Below are 17,569 nucleotides of genomic sequence, written 5' to 3' on the forward strand. Positions count from 1 at the left end.
GTCTCCGTTGGCAAACAGACCCTCTGTAAGGCAGGGTGTGCTTAATGGGCCCTGCTGAGGCTGCCCCATACAGTATTCTTTTTTTTTTTTACTATTTATTTGTTTATTTTAAATTGAAGTATAGTTGATTTACAATATTGTGTTAATTTCTGCTGTACAGCAAAGTGATTCAGTTATACATATATATATATTCTTTTTCATATTCTTTTCCATTATGGTTTATCACAGGATATTGAATATAGTTCCCTGTGCTCTACAGTAGGACCTTGTTGTTTATCCATCCTATATATAATAGTTTGAACCTGCTAACCCTAAACTCTCACTCCATCCCTCCCCCAACCCCTCCCCCTTGGCAACCACCAGTCTGTTCTCTATGTTTGTGATTCTGTATCTGTTTCATACATAGGTTCATTTGTGTCATATTTTAGATTCCACATATAAGTGATAGCATATGGCATTTGTCTTTCTCTTTCTGACTTACTTCACTTGGCCCATCCAGTGTTCCTATTCTTCCTTAGGCACAATTAGGGCATATGGCCAACCTTCTCTGTCCACAGATCACCTAGCTTCCTATTTAACTGAAATGTCTGGACCGATCAGAAGAGGATGGTCATCGTTCACATCTGGAGAGTGTCACATCGTTCACCAGTCACTTATCAGCCGACATCTGTACCCACAGCTAGCGGACACGGTGATGAGCTGCCCAGACCCCCTGCAGCGCTGACCCACACCCCAGCTGCAGGGAGTGTTGCCCACAGACAGCCCTCAGCTGTCAGCCCTCTCTGGCAATTTCCTCAGCTGCAGAGAATCTTCCTGACCAAGGTCATGCTGCCTTTCTGGGCGGCCCACATCCCTGATTGGTCAGCTGGCTTTTAAAGGCCCATCCCTTCCCTTCCTAGGTGTTGATCCTGGAAGCACTCCCTGATTCACTTCCTGGTGCTGACCTTCATCTCAGAGTCTGCTCCCCGGAAGCTCGAATTGTGACTCTTGGTACCAGGAGTGGGTGGACTCCAGAAAGCAGGCGCTAGGACGGGATTCGGGAGTTGGACCGCTCTCTGCCGGCTGTGGCCGTGAGGACACCTTCCCCCTTGGTAGGGGCGGCACCGCCCGCGGCACAAGGTAACGATGAAATTGTTCAGACTTCCACCCCTGACAAACTGGGATGGTCGTCTGGTGGGAGAGAATTCACTAGTGGGTTTTCCCATATGTCAGGAGTTGGTGAAATACAGGGGGTGGAGGGAGAAACTGTAAGGCTGGTGAAACGGCGTAGCTGTTGCTAAGCAAAATTCAGCCTTCAGAAAAAGGAAAGGAAAAGCTGAGAGTGATTCATAGCCAATTAAAAGCTAGGTGTGAAGGCCAGAGAGCCTCCCTGGGAGCATAGACAGAGCTGCCCAACCTCCGCGGCTCCCTGGTGAGAAAGCTGAGCACAGGGCCCGGGGTGTAGTCGTAGAGCAGCGTAAACGTTCAAGCTAGGCGGGTCTGCCAGGCCAGGGTCAGGGCCCTGCAGGACCGCAGGCTCCTCCGCACAGGCCCCACCTCCACTCCTGGAGGTGTGCTGGGCCGGATAAGAGAGGAAAGAAACCGGGTCCCAAGGGCGCTGCAGGACCTCGCCAGCAAGGCCAGGTGAGCCCTGGATCCAGTGGGGTCAGAACATAAAATCAGATGAGGGAGAGATTACTGATTTGGGAGCCCTCTCCCAGGACACAGGATTTAACACCCTAGCCGGGTCCCCCAGGGATGGTTGCCCACTTGCTGCCTGGATGGCTCCTAGAAGCCAGAAACCAGGCCTGGACCCCACTAAATGAGGGCCACATGCCAGAATGACCAGGTCAGATGGTGGAAGAAGGGATTTAAGGCTGAGAGAAGCGGGCGTGGTAGGGTGGCCGTGCTGTGTAAAGCAGGATGCCCAGTGGCTGGCTTCCACGGGAAGGCCCAGAAGGCGCACCAGAGTAGGAAGGAATGTGCTGGAGGGAGGGGCACCAGGCTGGCTGAGAAGTTCACCCCCCGGTGCCCTCTTTGGGCCAGCCTGGGCGGTAGGAGACGCTGCTACGAGCAGCTGCCAGGAGGATGCAGTTACCGTGATGGTGGCAGGGCGGGACGGGCAGCTGGGTCCTGGCCCGCAGAGTGATGGAGTTGGTTAGGAGGGCCTGGAAGCGCTGGGGCAGAATAGATGGACCGCTACCGGGGGTCCTGCTCAATCTGTGTGATCGAAAGAAATCAAGGACGGGCAACCAGCAGGCTAAGTGGCCTCAGTAAACATTCTGCGGCACCTTCAACTTGTCTCAGGCCTCCTTTGCCTCAACCAGAGTTAGATGCTTCCTCCTCCGAGGTCTCACAAGCCTTGTATTCCCCTCTGCTAGAAACTAATTATGGTCCACTGGATTCACCTGTTTACTAGGCTAGACTGTGGGCTTTATGAGGCAGGAGCCGTTCCTCTGCTTGCGCCACAAAGCAGTGCTGCTAATCACAAACGAGGTTCCCGCAGTGGGTCTCCAGCCCAGCTGCGGCAGCATCACGTGGGGGTGGGCTGACTCTTTACCTCGTCGTGCGACTGGCAACGTGTTTATGTGACGTAGTTGTCTTTGAAGTGGGTGTCTCAGCAATCAAGAGTTTATCAGGCAGTTGCTTTAAAATTAAAAAAACCCAACCAGGGCTTCCCTGGTGGCGCAGTGGTTGAGAGTCTGCCTGCCAATGCAGGGGACACGGGTTCGTGCCCCGGTCCGGGAAGATCCCACATGCTGTGGAGCGGCTGGGCCCGTGAGCCACAACTACTGAGCCTGCGCGTCTGGAGCTTGTGCTCCGCAACAAGAGAGGCCGCGGCAGTGAGAGGCCCGCGGCAGTGAGAGGCCCGCGGACCGCGATGAAGAGTGGCCCCCGCTCGCCGCAACTAGAGAAAGCCCGCGCACAGAAAAGAAAACCCAGCACAGCCAAAAATAAATAAATAAATGAAATTAAAAAAAAAACAAAAACCCAACCAAACAGGGACTTCCCTGGCAGTCCCGTGGTTAAGACTCCACGCTGCCAACACAGGGGGCTTGAGTTCGATCCCCGGTCGGGAAACTGAGATCCCACATGCCTCACAGTGCGGCCAAAAGATTAAAACAAAACAAAACACGTCGCTGTCCGGCACTCACACTGCAATCCACCCTGTGATGCTGAGGCATCAGTCAGTGGTAAAAGGACACTAACAGCCCGGGTAGCAGATAAGTTAGAAGTCAGGGGGAGGGCCCATTGTAACCTATGAAGTACACCTCTAAATCCTAAATGTACAAATCCTATAATAACATACAGTCTGCGATGTTGTTCGTAGCTATTGTCGCAAACTTAAAGCGTCCAGCCATGAAAATAGGTCAGTGATCTCGGGGACTCTGGGAATCTGTTCGAAGATTTGGGTAATATTTCAACATCTGGGCACGTGAAATGGTGAGGTCTCTGACGTGGTGGTGTGTCCCTGGGGTGTCATTTCTGGTGCAAGAGGTATAGGCATCTCCAGTGGCAAACTTGGGCTGGGGCCATGTCGTCTGAGATGGTGTCCTCTCCAGCGATGAATCCATCTCAGAGGTGAGGTGCTGTGGAGAGGCAGTCACCCCGGCGACCCTCCCATGTGGCTGTTGGCTGGGGTACTGGTCATGGGCTGGTCATAGGCTACCCTGATGTGACTCGGAGGTTTCCCTGAGGACTGAGCTGCCTATCTGCTACTGCTCCCTGGTGAACCTAACTGTGAAGGGCTCCCCGGGGTCTTCAGGGGCACATTCGGCCACGGCATAGGCAGCTGCCCTTTCATCTCCCAAGGAGCTCATCCAAAGCATGTGAAGATCCTGCGTACATTTATACTCCAGGCTAGAGAGGATCTTAGGAATGCTATTTCCTGGGACCGATCTGTGAGGGCAAAGGAGAGACCATGAGATCACAGTTCCCATAACCAGAGGGGTTTTATGTACAGGCAAAATAGCAGGGCCAGCTGGTAGCAATATTCCATGTATAGGAAACCGGAGGCGAGTGTCATTCAGACACTGCTTCCAGAGGACCAGTTGCCTATAAAGGGATTCCATCCCTTGCCCCAGGCTGGGTGGCATAGTGGCCTGAGCCCTTCTCAGTAGGGCTCTCCAACACTTCCTGCTTCTCCACCAGGTGGTGCAATTGCAAGCGGGAGTGGTATGTTCCAGCATTGGATCTGCACGATGGTTGGCCCGAGTAACCAGTCTACAAGTAACCCCATCACCCGGGCCAGTGCAAAGTCATAAGAATAGTCACAGCCACTGATGCTTGATGCGCTTGGGCGGGCGGGGTGGAGGTTCCGTGGCTGAGCTATCTGTATATTGATGAACGGCTGAGTGGTGATGCTTGGGGAGAAAGCTGTGGGTTGTGGGTTACGGTGTCTAGCATGGGGGTATGGCCATGACGTGTAGCTTTCTCACCATATTCTCGTCTCCAAGTTGGGCTCAAATCTACCGAGCAGAGAGTTTCTTTCCCTCTTTCAGACACCCAAACTGTGCCAGGGATTGGTCCTCAGGCAATGAGTTCTACTTCCTGTGAGTTAGTAGGAGATCTCATTTCACCTGCCAGCCCTCGCAGCCTCTATAAACAGGGAGAGCGACCAGCATGGAGGTGACCCCTCCATTGTCAGGGCTTTAGAAGAAATGATTTCGCACTAACTTGCTGGGCTTCTGGCCTGGGGGACACCCACTGATGAGGGGTCACATGGGACTACCTGCCCTCGATCGGGTCACCAGCGTGAAGCAAATGATGAAATGATGGAAAAACCCTAGTGGAAGGGGGGAGTAGAGTCAGAGGACAGAATAAAAAGGACCCTGTTTTGGAGGGTGAAAGCTTGAGGATTGCCGGAGGTGACTGAAAGTGGAACTTCGGGGTGGGGGGTGGATAGTAATTGTTATGTGGGATAAGAAGGCCCCGGGGGTGAGAATCAAGCAAGATGGGGCCCTAGCTTCATCCATTTCAGGGACCCCTTGCTTGTAGGGAGAGGCTCTTTAAGGAGGCCATTCTGGGAATTCCCTGGCAGTCCAGTGGTTAGGGCTCAGGGCTTCACTGCTGGCCCGGGTTCAATCCCTGGTCGGGGAACTAAGATCCGCAAAGCTGTTCGGCATGGCTCAGCACTGCCAAAAAAAGGAAGAAAATATGCTGTTCTCATGCTTGGTGAGGCCAGCAAAGTGGGTGCCCGGGTCAGAGTCAGTAATGTCTAGTGATGCAAAGGGCACAAGACAAATGTAGTCAGGAAAGGCCTGTTTGAGGAGGAACCCTGGGCGGGGGTCGAGCAGAGGGGTCCTGCATGTCAGCAGCGATGAGTGTGTCGACAGGAGGGGGCAGCGGCCGAGGAAATCAACCTGCCCGAGGGAGTGGTGGGTCTCCCCGGGGAACATATCCCCATCCTCCATAATGGGAACAGAATAGAACTGGTGAGTAGGTTGACGACTACTGAGGATGCTTCCTGGACCCGTTGTATGTCCTCAGTGAGTTCTATGATATTAGGAGTTGAAGCCTTAAGCGGGGAGAACCTGAGCATTGAGGTTTCCATTGTCAAGGGTGAGGCGCCATCATTAGTGGCTGGCTTAAGTACCAGCCTCATGGGGCTGTTGCAAAGGAGACTGTGGGCCGAATGACTCTCAGCTGAAGCATATCTTTATTTATTTTATGTATGTATGTATTTATTTTTATTTTTGGCTGCGTTGGGTCTTCGTTGCTGCGCGCGGGCTTTCTCTAGTTGCGGCGAGAGGGGGCTACTCTTCGTTGCGGTGCGTGGGCTTCTCATTGCGGTGGCTTCTCTTGTTGCAGAGCACGGGCTCTAGGCGTGCAGGCTTCAGTAGTTGTGGCATGCAGGCTCAGTTGTGGCACACGGGCTTAGTTGCTTCGCGGCACGTGGGATCTTCTCGGACCAGGGATCGAACCCGTGTGGCCTGCATTGGCAGGCAGATTCTTAACCACTGAGCCACCAGCGATGTCCTATGTATTTATTTTAAAATATTTGTTTATTTGGCTGTGTCGGGTCTTAGTTGAGGCATGCGGGATCTTCACTGCAATGTGCGGGATCTTTAGTTGCAGCATGCTAATTCTTAGTTGCGGCATGTGGGATCTAGTTCCCTGACCAGGGATCAAACCCAGACCCCCTGCATTGGGAGCTCGGAGTCTTAGCCACTGGACCACCAGGGAAGTCCCTCAAGCATATCTTTAATCATAGGACATGGGCCTTCAGTGCCCTGTTTACATCAGTATTGGGGAATGTTTACCATCTTGACCAGGAGAAAGAGTCACTGGTGCCCAATTGGCGAGTCCTACCAGCGAAGCCAAGAGCTTGGGCTTAGTCCATGGGGCATGGTGTTGTGTCAATGGATCCATGCCTGCAATAGGAAAGGAACGAACCAGGGGGGCACCACCAGAGGTAGCTAGCTGTTTGAGATAAATGGTCCCAATAGTTACATCCGAATGGGTTTTTACACCTTTGATTGATTTATAGGGAAAGGACTTCCTTTTAGGGAATTTAGAGGAATTGCCTCAAATGACAGTGACTTGGGCCCCAGAGCCTAATAGGGCCAAAAAGGACTAAATTTTTATTGTCCCAAATGGACCACCAGAGTGATATAAGGATGATTGTCCTCAGGAGGTGGGACAAGCCTCAGGGAGCTGCCAGTTTTCTAGGGTAGGGGCTTAGGTGGCTGCCAGCCCTGCAGGTTAGGGAAGCAGGCAGAGGGAGCATCGGGGACAGGCTCGGGGTCAGGAGGTGTCTGTGTGGCAGGAAGGTGGACAGCAGAGGGAGGCTGTAGCTGGAGAAGGCAGGTTTCAGGGCCTGGAGTTGAGACTGGCTACCCAGAGGTCAAGTGGCCAGGACCCCTGAGTTTTTGGAACTCCCAGCAGAGGCTTGCCTAAGTATTCCCATAAGGCTTCCCTAAGTAGTCCCATAAGTATTCCCATAAGAGGCAACTTATTGTCTAAGTTGGGGGTTTGTTGAAGAGGGAGTGGGGAATCTTTTTTGTTGAGGGAAATTTGTTCAAGGGAGACCCTTCCAGGGCAACCGGAGTAGAGGGCCATGAGTCTGTAACCTAAAACAGTAAAACAGCCTAGCAAAATTTGTTTATTCGAGAATAGCAAAGAATTGCGATTTGGGACATGCACCTAGGGCAAACCACATGGAAGTCCAGTAAAACAAAGGAGAGGAACCTCTTTCCTAGAGAAGGGGAAGTTGGGAGGGGCTGTTATAAACCAAAGTCCATTGGGGGAAACTGGGAGTTTGAAGTATAGGGGCTTTTCATGGTTGAGTGGTGACAGTCTCTCATTGGCTGAGTTGCTGCCAGGCAAGGAGAAAATCTTCCTCTTCCTGGAGATGGTGCTGTCACTTCCTGTGGGAGATGCCAAGTAAGGGTCTTCCTGTCAAGGTCTGGGTTGATGGCGGAGTGGTATGCGGGGGAGAGCTCCCTGTGCTGGCCTCTTGGCTCCATTTCACAAGTCTGAAGTATCTGCGCTCCTGGGTGGGAATCTCCTCCATGTCTAGCAACCATGTCAGCGCCCTCCAGTACCTTTTGGATGGTTTCAGCAGCTCCAATAAAATGTACTCCTGCCACCCTGTAACAAGGGGGAGTGCCACGTGAAAAGAATTCTCTGGACTCAGGGTCAAATTGGGACTCTTCAGGGTTGGAAATGAAGGGGTCATTTGGGTCACTATGGCCATGGAAATAATAAACCCATTTGTGATGTTGGGACTGATAATAAGAAACAAATATTTGCTCTTCATTCCGATTTCTAGCACAGAGCTCCTAAGACTCTTAGAATTTCTGAAGTGATGAGAGTCATAAAGGTGTCTTTTTTATGTTAATGAGGTGACTTTTGGAACTCACCTAAGGTTGGGAGCTGGTTGCTGGAGAAGCCAATCATGTGATTAGAGGGATCTGACCTCCAGGGAGGTTGAATCAATCATGAAGCAACCATAATACCCCAAAAGGACGGGGTTTGGAGCGCTTCTGGGCTGGTGAACACGTGGAGATTCAGGGGGAGTGGTACACCTGGAAAGAGCGTGTATACTCTGTGCCCTTCCCCATACCTTGCCCTGTGCATCTCTTCCATCTGGCTCTTCCTGAGTTATATTCATTCATTCACTCATTTATTTATTTATTTTTGGCTGCATTGGGTCTTCATTGCTGCATGTGGGCTTTCTCTAGTTGCGGTGAGCGGGGGCTACTCTTCATTGCAGTGCTCAGGTTTCTCATTGTGGTGGCTTCTCTTGTTGTGGAGCACGGGCTCTAGGTGCATGGGCTTCAGTAGTTGTGGCGTGCAGGCTCAGTAGTTGTGGCACACGGGCTTAGTTGCTCCGCGGCATGTGGGATCTACCTGGACCAGGGCTCGAACCTGTGTCCCCTGCACTGGCAGACGGATTCTTAACCACTGCACTGCCAGGGAAACCCGGCAGGCGGATTCTTAACCACTGTGCCACCAGAGAAGTCCTCTGAGTTATATTCTTTTAAAAGAAATTTATTTTATTAAAGTATAGTTGATTTACAATGATGTGTTTATTTCTACTGTATAGCCAAGTGATTCTGTTATACATATGTGTGTGTGTGTATATATATATATATATATATATATATATATATATACACACAAATTCTTGTTCATATTCTTTTTCATTATGGTTTATCACAGGATATTGAATATAGTTCCCTGTGCTATGCAGTAGGAACTTGTTTATGTATTCTCTATATAATGGTTTGCATCTGCTAATCCCAAACTCCCAGTCCATCCCTCCCCCCACCGCCTTGGCAACCACAAGTCTGTTCTCTGTGTCTGTGATTCGGCTTCTGTTTAGTAGATAAGTTCATTCATGTCATATTTTAGATTTCACGTATAAGTGATATCATCTGGTATTTGTCTTTCTCTTTCTGACTGACTTCAGAAAGTAATCTCTAGGTCCATCTACATTGCTGCAAATGGCATTATTTCATTCTTTTTATGGCTGAGTAATATTCCATTGTATATATGTACCACACTTCTTTATCCGTTCATCTGTCAATGGACATTTAGGTTGTTTCTATGGCTATTGTAAATAGTGCTGCAATGAACATTGGGGTGCATGTATCTTTTTGAAGTATGGTTCTCTCCGGATATATGCCCAGGAGTGGGGTTGCTGGATCATATGGCAACTATAGTTTTAGTTTTTTGAGGAACCTCCATACTGTTCTCCATAGTGGCTGCACCAATTTACATTCCCACCAACAGTGTAGGAGGGTTCCCTTTTCTCTACATCCTCTCCAGCATTTGTTATTTGTAGACTTTTTGATGATGGCCATTCTGACCCACGTGAGGTGGTACCTCATTGTAGTTTGTTTTTTATAAATTTATTTATTTATTTTTGGCTTAGTTGGGTCTTTTTTGCTAGGCGCGGGCTTCCTCTAGTTGTGGCGAGCAGTGGCCACTCCTTGTTGTGGTGGACGGGCTTCTCACTGTCGTGGCCTCTCCCGTTGTGGAGCACGGGCTCTAGGCATGTGGGCTTCAATAGTTGTGGCACACGGGCTCAGTAGTTGTGGCTTACGGGCTCTAGAGCACAGGCTTAGTAGTTGTGGCTCACGGGCTTAGTTGCTCTGCAGCATGTGGGATCCTCCCGGACCAGGGCCCGAACCCATGTCCCCTGCATCGGCAGGCGGACTCTAAACCACTGCGCCACCAGGGAAGCCCCCCATTGTAGTTTTGATTTGCATTTCTCTAATAATTAGTGATGTTGAGCATCTTTTCATGTGCCTGTTGGCTATATGTAAGTCTCCTTTGGAGAAATGTCTATTTAGGTCTTCTGTCCGTTTTTTTATTGGGTTGTTTGTTTTTGGTATTGAGCTGTATGAACTGTATGAGCTGTTTGTATATTTTGGAAATTAAGCCCTTGTCGATCGCATCATTTGTAAATATTTTCTCCCATTCTGTGGGTTGTCTTTTCATTTTGTTTATAGTTTCCTTTGCTGTACAAAAGCTTGTAAGTTTAACTAGGTTCCATTTGTTTATTTTTGCTTTTATTTCTATTGCCTTGAGAGACTGACCTAAGAAAACGTTGCTACGATTTATGTCAGAAAATGTTTTGCCTATGTTCTTTTCTAGAAGTTTTATAGTATCCAGTCTTAGATTTAAGTCTTTAAGCCATTTCGAGTTTATTTTTGTGTATGATGTGAGAGAGTGTTCTAATTTCATTGATTTACATGTGGCTGTCCAGCTTTTCCACCACCACTTGCTGAAGAGATTGTCTTTTCTCCATTATGTATTCTTGCCTCCTTTGTTGCAGATTAATTGACTGTAGGTGTGTGGGTTTATTTCTGGGCTCTCAACTGACTACTGTTCTGTTCCCCCGACTTATATTCTTATATAATACATCCAGTGAGTAAAAATGAGTTTCTGGAGTTCTGAGAGCCACTCTAGCAAATTAATTGAACCCAAGGAGGGTGTCGTGGGAACCTCTGATTTATAGCTCGTTGGTCAGAAGCACAGGTAACAACGTGGACCTGTGACTGGAGTGTGAAATGAGTCGGGGTGCTGTCTGGTAGGACTGAAGCCTTAAAATGCAGAATCTGAGGCTACCTCTGCTACCAAACTCGGGTCCAGCTGCCACTGCTTGAAAATCAATACTCAGGAGGCAAGTGTTAGGAGAAATGAAAAATGTTCCTTTTCCTAATGTTCCTAATCAGAAAGCTAGATTATGCTTGGCCATAGAAGTTTGTTGTTTTGTTTAACAGATATAATAGGTAAAAATCTTTGTTTACTGATTTAAATTCTCTTAAAATATAAAAAATAGAATGGTTTCCTGAATTACAGCTTTTGGCCGTAAGTAAAGGTCAACACAGAACAATAAGCCCAAACTTTCTGTAGCAACTTTTATTTTCCCCTAAAAAGAGAGTCCATTTTCATACAGAGACATTCATTTAGATGAGACACACATTAGGTTTTTTCCGAAGTGCCCAAACTCACATAATTCCTGTAACTGCAGATGAGAATTATAATGAGAAGCATGCATTAACTTAAAAATACTGCAGGCGATGGCAAATCCTGAAGAGTTCCCGGTTTCTGTGACAGGGTAAGAATTCAACTAGTACATACTTGAACTAAAATCCAGGCAAAAATGCTCTAAAACTTCATCTACTCGTTTGTAATTCATTAACATATTGTAAGACTGTTATTCAGATCCAGTTATGTGGTAATAAGACCTGAGAGTGTTTTGTAAACGTTTATTTTAAAAATCCCCACATAAACTTAATTTGCTAATTTTCCATTCTATTACCTGTATTTTTCTTTGTTTCACCTGTCTCCTTTTCTTTCCACAAATTCCCAAGGACAATCCCTAAAAAAAGTATTAGTCCTATTGTTCTGTTGGAGGTGAATTTATCCCAACACTCCTCAGGTCTGTGCATGTCCAGAGTGTAAATCTGGTGAGCCAGATGGGCTCCTGCTGCAGCAGCCGGAGCAGTGTGGTAGGGCACAGTCTGACCGTTGTTCGCTCCCACCAGGCTCAGCACCCCAGCATTGCCACACTGAAGCCACCGAGCCACTGCTTGGTATCTTCACAGAACAGCACTGCCGTGGACTTCAGCACGATCAGAGCATCATCTGTCTTGTCCTGATGAGCCTAGATAGTATCTCATATGAGTGCACGTAATCCCAGAAAAATAAAGAGGGAGGCAAACAGGTGGATCACAGGAGCCCTTGGTAGCAGACCATCCAAGTAATGCTCCCCAATTAAAAGTCAACCCCAAGGCTAATTGAGGCCAGTGTGTAATTCTCTTCATTAGCGGGTAGGTGATGACAAGAAGTACGGATGCAGCTCCAAGAGCTATACTGTAGTAATTCAGACACAGAAGAACACCTAGTGCCAAGTTCAGCTGTCCCCCGAGAAAAACAGAGGACTGAAAAGTTGAAATGTCTCCAGCAGCTATTGGGTGACTTGCTGTTCCTGGAACCTTTTTATCATAGTCCTGGTCCCACATGTCATTAATAGTACAGCCTGCTTCACGCAGCAGAACAGCTCCAGTGCCAGAGAGGGATAACACGTACCAATCCGGAAAACAGCCTGGTTGGGCTGCCAAAGCAGTGCTCCGAGTACATGGCGGGTGCCGCAGCCAGGTTCCGATGGGCTTGTCCAACCGCATGAAGCACAGGTGGGGCTGCAGACGTTGGGGCGCCGATTCACGATCCCCGCCGCCGACAGGCTCAGCCGACGCCCGCCCGGCCCCAGCCCCGCCGAGGGCCGCCAGTCTCCCGTGTGGAGCTCGCGGGCCGCGTGCGCCAAGGCCAGGGAGCGGCCTTGTGAGCCCCATAGCCACGCCTGTGTCCTGGCCCGCGAGCCCCACGCCTCCCGCGCCCAGCATCGGGCCATGGAAGTTTTTAAAGGGAAAAGGGGAAGTGGCCTCAGTTACTTATTGAAATAGGGGATCAGACTTGTCACCTTCTCCCACTGCATGCAGGCTTGTCGACCTTTCTTTAGATGCTATCTTGTTCACACAGTTTGTTTGAGAGATTACTGAAGGGGAAGCTAGGGAGGAGATCTGGTCATCTGTTAATTATTTATTCTTCCTTTCTACTTCTTTGATCTATGGAAAGAACCAACAGGTTAGGCACGGTATTGTGTGATCAAAAGTTAGGAAAGTTGGTGGGGCTTCCCTGGTGGCACAGTGGTTGGGAGTCCGCCTGCCGATGTAGGGGATGCGGGTTCATGCCCCGGTCCGGGAAGATCCCGCATGCATGCCGCGGGGTGGCTGGGCCCATGAGCCATGGCTGCTGGGCCTGCGCATCCGGAGCCTGTGCTCCGGGCCAGTGAGAGGCCTGCGTACCGCAAAAAAAAAAAAAAAAAAAAAAAAAAGTTAGGAAAGTTGGAGGCGCAGTGGTTAAGAATCCACCTGCCAATGCAGAGGACATGGGTTCCAGCCCTGGTCCGGGAAGATCCCACATGCTGCAGAGCAACTAAGCCTGTGCACCACAACTACTGAGCCCACGTGCCACAACTACTGAACCCGCGTGCCTAGAGTCCATGCTCTGCAACAAGAGAAGCCACCACAATGAGAAGCCCGAGCACCACAACGAAGAGTATCCCCCACTCACCACAACTAGATAAATCCCACGTGCAGCAATGAAGATGCAACGCAGCCAAATATAAATAAATAAAATAAATAAATTTATTAAAAAAAAAAACAAAGTTAGGAAAGGTGTGCTTGGGCCGGAGATGAGTAGAGCATGGGGGTGCCTGGCTTACGGTTAGTTAGAATATAGCTTAGCTAAAGTGACAAGACAAAAGGGACCTCCTGCAGAGAGCTCTTTTTCCTGACAAGAGCTGCTTACATCTCCAGGTAGACGGCCTCAGAATTGAGTTGTTTGGTGTGGGGGAAATCTCCTCACATATACAATGAAAATTGGGTTCAAACTCAGGGACCCCCAGGGGCCTGCAGCCAGAGACCCTGGGACCTGGATCCACCCACCAGCAATCCAGCGCTAGCCCTAGGACCCCCACCAGTGGGCTGACACCAGCTCTGGGACCCCTGCACCCTGCAGCCAGAGATCCCAGGACCTGACTCTGTATGCTGGTGGGCTGGTACTGGCCCCAGGACTTGGTTTCACCCACCGGTGGGTGGGCACCAGCCCCAGGATCACTGCAGCTCTGCAGCTGGCCTTGTCAGGACCCAACTAACACACCAGCCCCAGGGCTCCTTGGGCCCCAGCTGTGCCCACCAGCAAGCCAACCCCAGCTCTGAGACACCTTGCACCCCTCAGCCAGCCGCTCCAGTTTCCAGCCCTGCTCAGCAGTGGGCCAAGTCCAGCTTTGGGACATCCCGGAACCTGCAGTCAGCCATGTCGGGAGCTGACCCTAACCGCCAGCAGGCTGGCAATGGACCTGGGAGCCCCAGCCCCACAGCTACTCACCCTAGAACCCCATTCTGTCCACCAGTGGGCCAGCAGTAGCCCTGGGACCCCCCTCCCCCAGGCTTCCACCGCCAGCTGCCTGTGACCCAGCCCTGGGAACCATGGCTGGCAGCCTCCGCACAAGGAGGGCCTGGCAACCAACTGGACCAGGGGCCAGCCACGCCTAGCAGACCACCTACATAGTCAACCCACCACAACAGAAGGACCCACGCAGCCCTCATGGACATAGGGGCACCCCTAGAGCACGTAACTCTGGTGACCAGAGGGGAGTGTGCTGCTGGGAGGCTTAGGACATCTCCTACAAAAGGCCACATCTCCAAGGTCAGGAAATAATATCAGTGTACCAGATACACAGAAATAAAAACAGCAAAATTAGGCAAAATGATGTGACAAGAGGAACATGTTCCAAACAAAGGAACAGGATAAAACCCCAGAAGAAGAACTAAAACAAAGCTTGAGCACCGCAATGAAGAGTAGCCTCCACTTGCTGCAACTAGAGAAAGCCCACATGCAGCAACGAAGACCCAATGCAGCCAAAAAAAAAAAAAGTTCAAGGTAAGGATCATAAAGATGATCAAAGAACTCGAGAGATGAATGGATGAAAACAGTGAAAAGTTTAACAAAGAGTTAAAGAGCCTTTATATTTATAAAGAAGAACCAAACAGAGGTAAAGAATACAATAACTGAAATAAAAAATACACTAGAAGGAATCAAAAGTAGATTAGATGACAGAGGAACAGATCAGTGAGCTGGAAGACAGTAATGGAAATCACTGAAGCTGAACAGAAAAAATAAAAAGTGAGGACAGTTTAAGAGAATTTGGGACAACATCAAGCATGCTAAAATTCACATGATAGAGATCCCAGAAGGAGAAGAGAGAGAGAAAGGGACCGAAAATGTGTTTGAAGATAGAGTAACTGAAAACTTTCCTAACCTGGGAAAGGAAACAGACATTCAGGTCCAAGAAGCACAGAGAGTCCCAAACAGAATCAACCCAAAGAGAATCACATCAAGACACACTGTAATTAAAATGGCAAAAATTAAAAACAGAGAATCTGGGCTTCCCTGGTGGCACAGTGGTTGAGAATCTGCCTGCCAATGCAGGGGACATGGGTTCGAGCCCTGGTCTGGGAAGATCCCACATGCCGCGGAGCAACTAGGCCCGTGCGCCACAACTACTGAGCCTGCGCGTCTGGAGCCTGTGCTCCGCAACAAGAGAGGCCGCGACAGTGAGAGGCCTGCACACTGCGATGAAGAGTGGCCCCCACTCGCCGCGACTGGAGAAAGCCCTCGCACAGAAACAAAGACCCAACACAGCCAAAAATAAATTACCAAAAAAACCACAAAAAAACCCCAGAGAATCTTAAAAGCAGCAAGGGAAAAGCAACAAGTTATGTACAATGGAACTCCCAGAAAGCTATCAGCTGACTTTCCAGCTGATTGGAGGCAGGAAAAAGGTGAAGTACTGGCTGCTCTGTACAGGCATATCTGAGTTACATGCTTCTTCAGGGGTGCATGTTCAGAAAATGGTGGTGGTAGCATGATCTGAGGGTGGAGATTTTGGCCCTGACATCAAAAAGTCATCCATTGGACACTTGTACAGGCCCAGCAGGAGGGTCCATGGTGCCAGTCAGTTTGAACTTGGCAAGACTAACTCCATGTTCCTGAAAAACAAACTAAGTAACCGTTACTATAGTGACCCTTGTGTCACAGGTGTTATCTGTTGGGGGTGGTTAAAGGAGTCTTACCGTAAGCTGTGTGTCTAAGCTATGTGAAGGTTGGAGGGTATACAATTTGCAGGAACATTTAAGACAAGCTTGATTGGTGAGGGCAGGTTATGGGACATTACTAAGCAAGTTAGAGTTTAAGGGATCGAACTCTTGACTGCCCTCGGTTTCAACCTCACTGTGGTAGACATTTTCATATGACATCCTGGTGGACTGGATACTTATTAATAACTAAATGGGATTCTAGTAATGTGCCAGTATCTTTTGACTTTTAATATTGTTTTGTTATAAAGGATTCATGTTTGAAGACCAAGGGGTAGACTGTGTGAAAGGAAAAGCAAAATGGAGTTTCCATTGCTAAGAGAGCCTGGAGGCCATTAAGGAAGTGTGGCTTATACACATCTCAACCTGGATGGAATCTGACATTTTGACCACTTACTGTCCTAATGGAGTCATTCAGAACATCTACCAGATACTCAAGATACTTATCAGACCCTTACCCTAAAATAACTCATGATAACCTATCTACTTATTGGACCTGACCCTAAAATAACTTGTGGTTCCTTAAGGACAAATGTTTTCCAACTTGTGTCAGAGTTGATCACAATTCTTGCCAGGCAACTTTTAACTTTGTGGCTTTTTGCCTCTGTAAGCCGTGACTCTTCCTGGAAACACTCTTTTGGTTTTACTTGAATCTGTGTCTCCTGAATTGCAATTCTTAGGACGCCCAGTAAACTCGTTTCTTACTTGCAGCCTCCTGCACTATTTCTTGGTTGACAACTGTGAAGCCGTGATTTATAATAAGAAATAAATATTTGATCCTCATCCCCATTTCTGGCACAGAGCTCCTAAGACTTTTTTGTTGTTCTTGTTGTTTTTTAAAAAATTGAAGTGTAGTTGATTTAGTGATACAATATCATGTTAGTTTCAGTTGTACAGCACAGTGATTTTATATATATATATATATATATATATATATATACTTCTTCAGATTCTCTTCCCTTATAGGTTATTACAAAATATTGAGTATAGCTCCCTGTGCTATACAGTAGGTCCTTGTTGGTTATTTTATTTTATTTATTTTTTTGCAGTTCTATAATTTTATTTGACAATCAGCAGTTAGTGTTCATCCACATTAACTGTAGATTTTTCAAAGTGGTGACAGGAACATAGGTAACCAACGTATAGAGCTTGTTTGGTGAATCTTCATCTTCATTGTTTTCTGAACAAAAATATGGAACACTTCACGAATTCGTGGGTCTTCCTTGTGCAGGGGCCATGCTAATCTTCTCTGTATCCTTCCAATTTTAATATATGTGTTGCCAAGGCGAGCACTCTGCTTTATATATAGCAGTGTGTATATGTTAATCCCAACCTCCTAATTTATCCCTCCACCCCACCTCCCTTTCCCCTTTGGTAACCATAAGATTGTTTTCCATGTCTGTGAGTCTCTGTTTTGGAAATAAGTTCATTTGTATTATTATTATTATTTTTAGATTCCACATATAAGTGATATCATATATATATATTTTAACATCTTTATTGGAGTATAATTGCTTTAAAATGGTGTGTTAGTTTCTGCTTTATAACAAAGCGAATCAGCTATACAGATGTACATATATCCCCATATCTCCTCCCTCTTGCGTCTCCCTCCCACCCTGCCTATCCCACCCCTCTAGGTGGTCACAAAGCACTGAGCTGATCTCCCTGTGCTATGCGACTGCTTCCCACAAGCTATCTGTTTTACATTTGGTAGTATGTATAAGTCCATGCTACTCACTCACTTCGTCCCAGCTTACCCTTACCCTTACCCCTCCCCAGTCTTCAAGTCTGTTCTCTACGTCTGTGTCTTTATTCCTGTCCTGCCCCTAGGTTCTTGATAACCCTTTTTTTTTTTTTTTTAGATTCCATATATATGTGTTAGCATATGGTATTTGTTTTTCTCTTTCTGACTT

General features: G+C 48.2%; 1 pseudogene across 1 annotated transcript; it reads right to left on the bottom strand.

The window, feature by feature from the left end:
• Nucleotides 1-1,997: 1,997 nt before the first annotated feature.
• On the bottom strand, nucleotides 1,998-12,341 carry LOC309977107 (4-hydroxybenzoate polyprenyltransferase, mitochondrial-like; annotated as a pseudogene). The gene is made up of 4 exons: nucleotides 11,258-12,341; nucleotides 7,527-7,572; nucleotides 3,720-3,879; nucleotides 1,998-2,156 (listed from the first exon to the last, which is right to left on the bottom strand). The product of its transcript is annotated as a 4-hydroxybenzoate polyprenyltransferase, mitochondrial-like (transcript).
• Between the last annotated feature and the right edge of the window lie 5,228 nt (nucleotides 12,342-17,569).

The sequence above is a fragment of the Leucopleurus acutus genome, assembly GCF_964270905.1.
Source record: "Leucopleurus acutus genome assembly, chromosome: 20".
In the NCBI taxonomy this organism is placed as follows: Eukaryota; Metazoa; Chordata; class Mammalia; order Artiodactyla; family Delphinidae; genus Leucopleurus; species Leucopleurus acutus.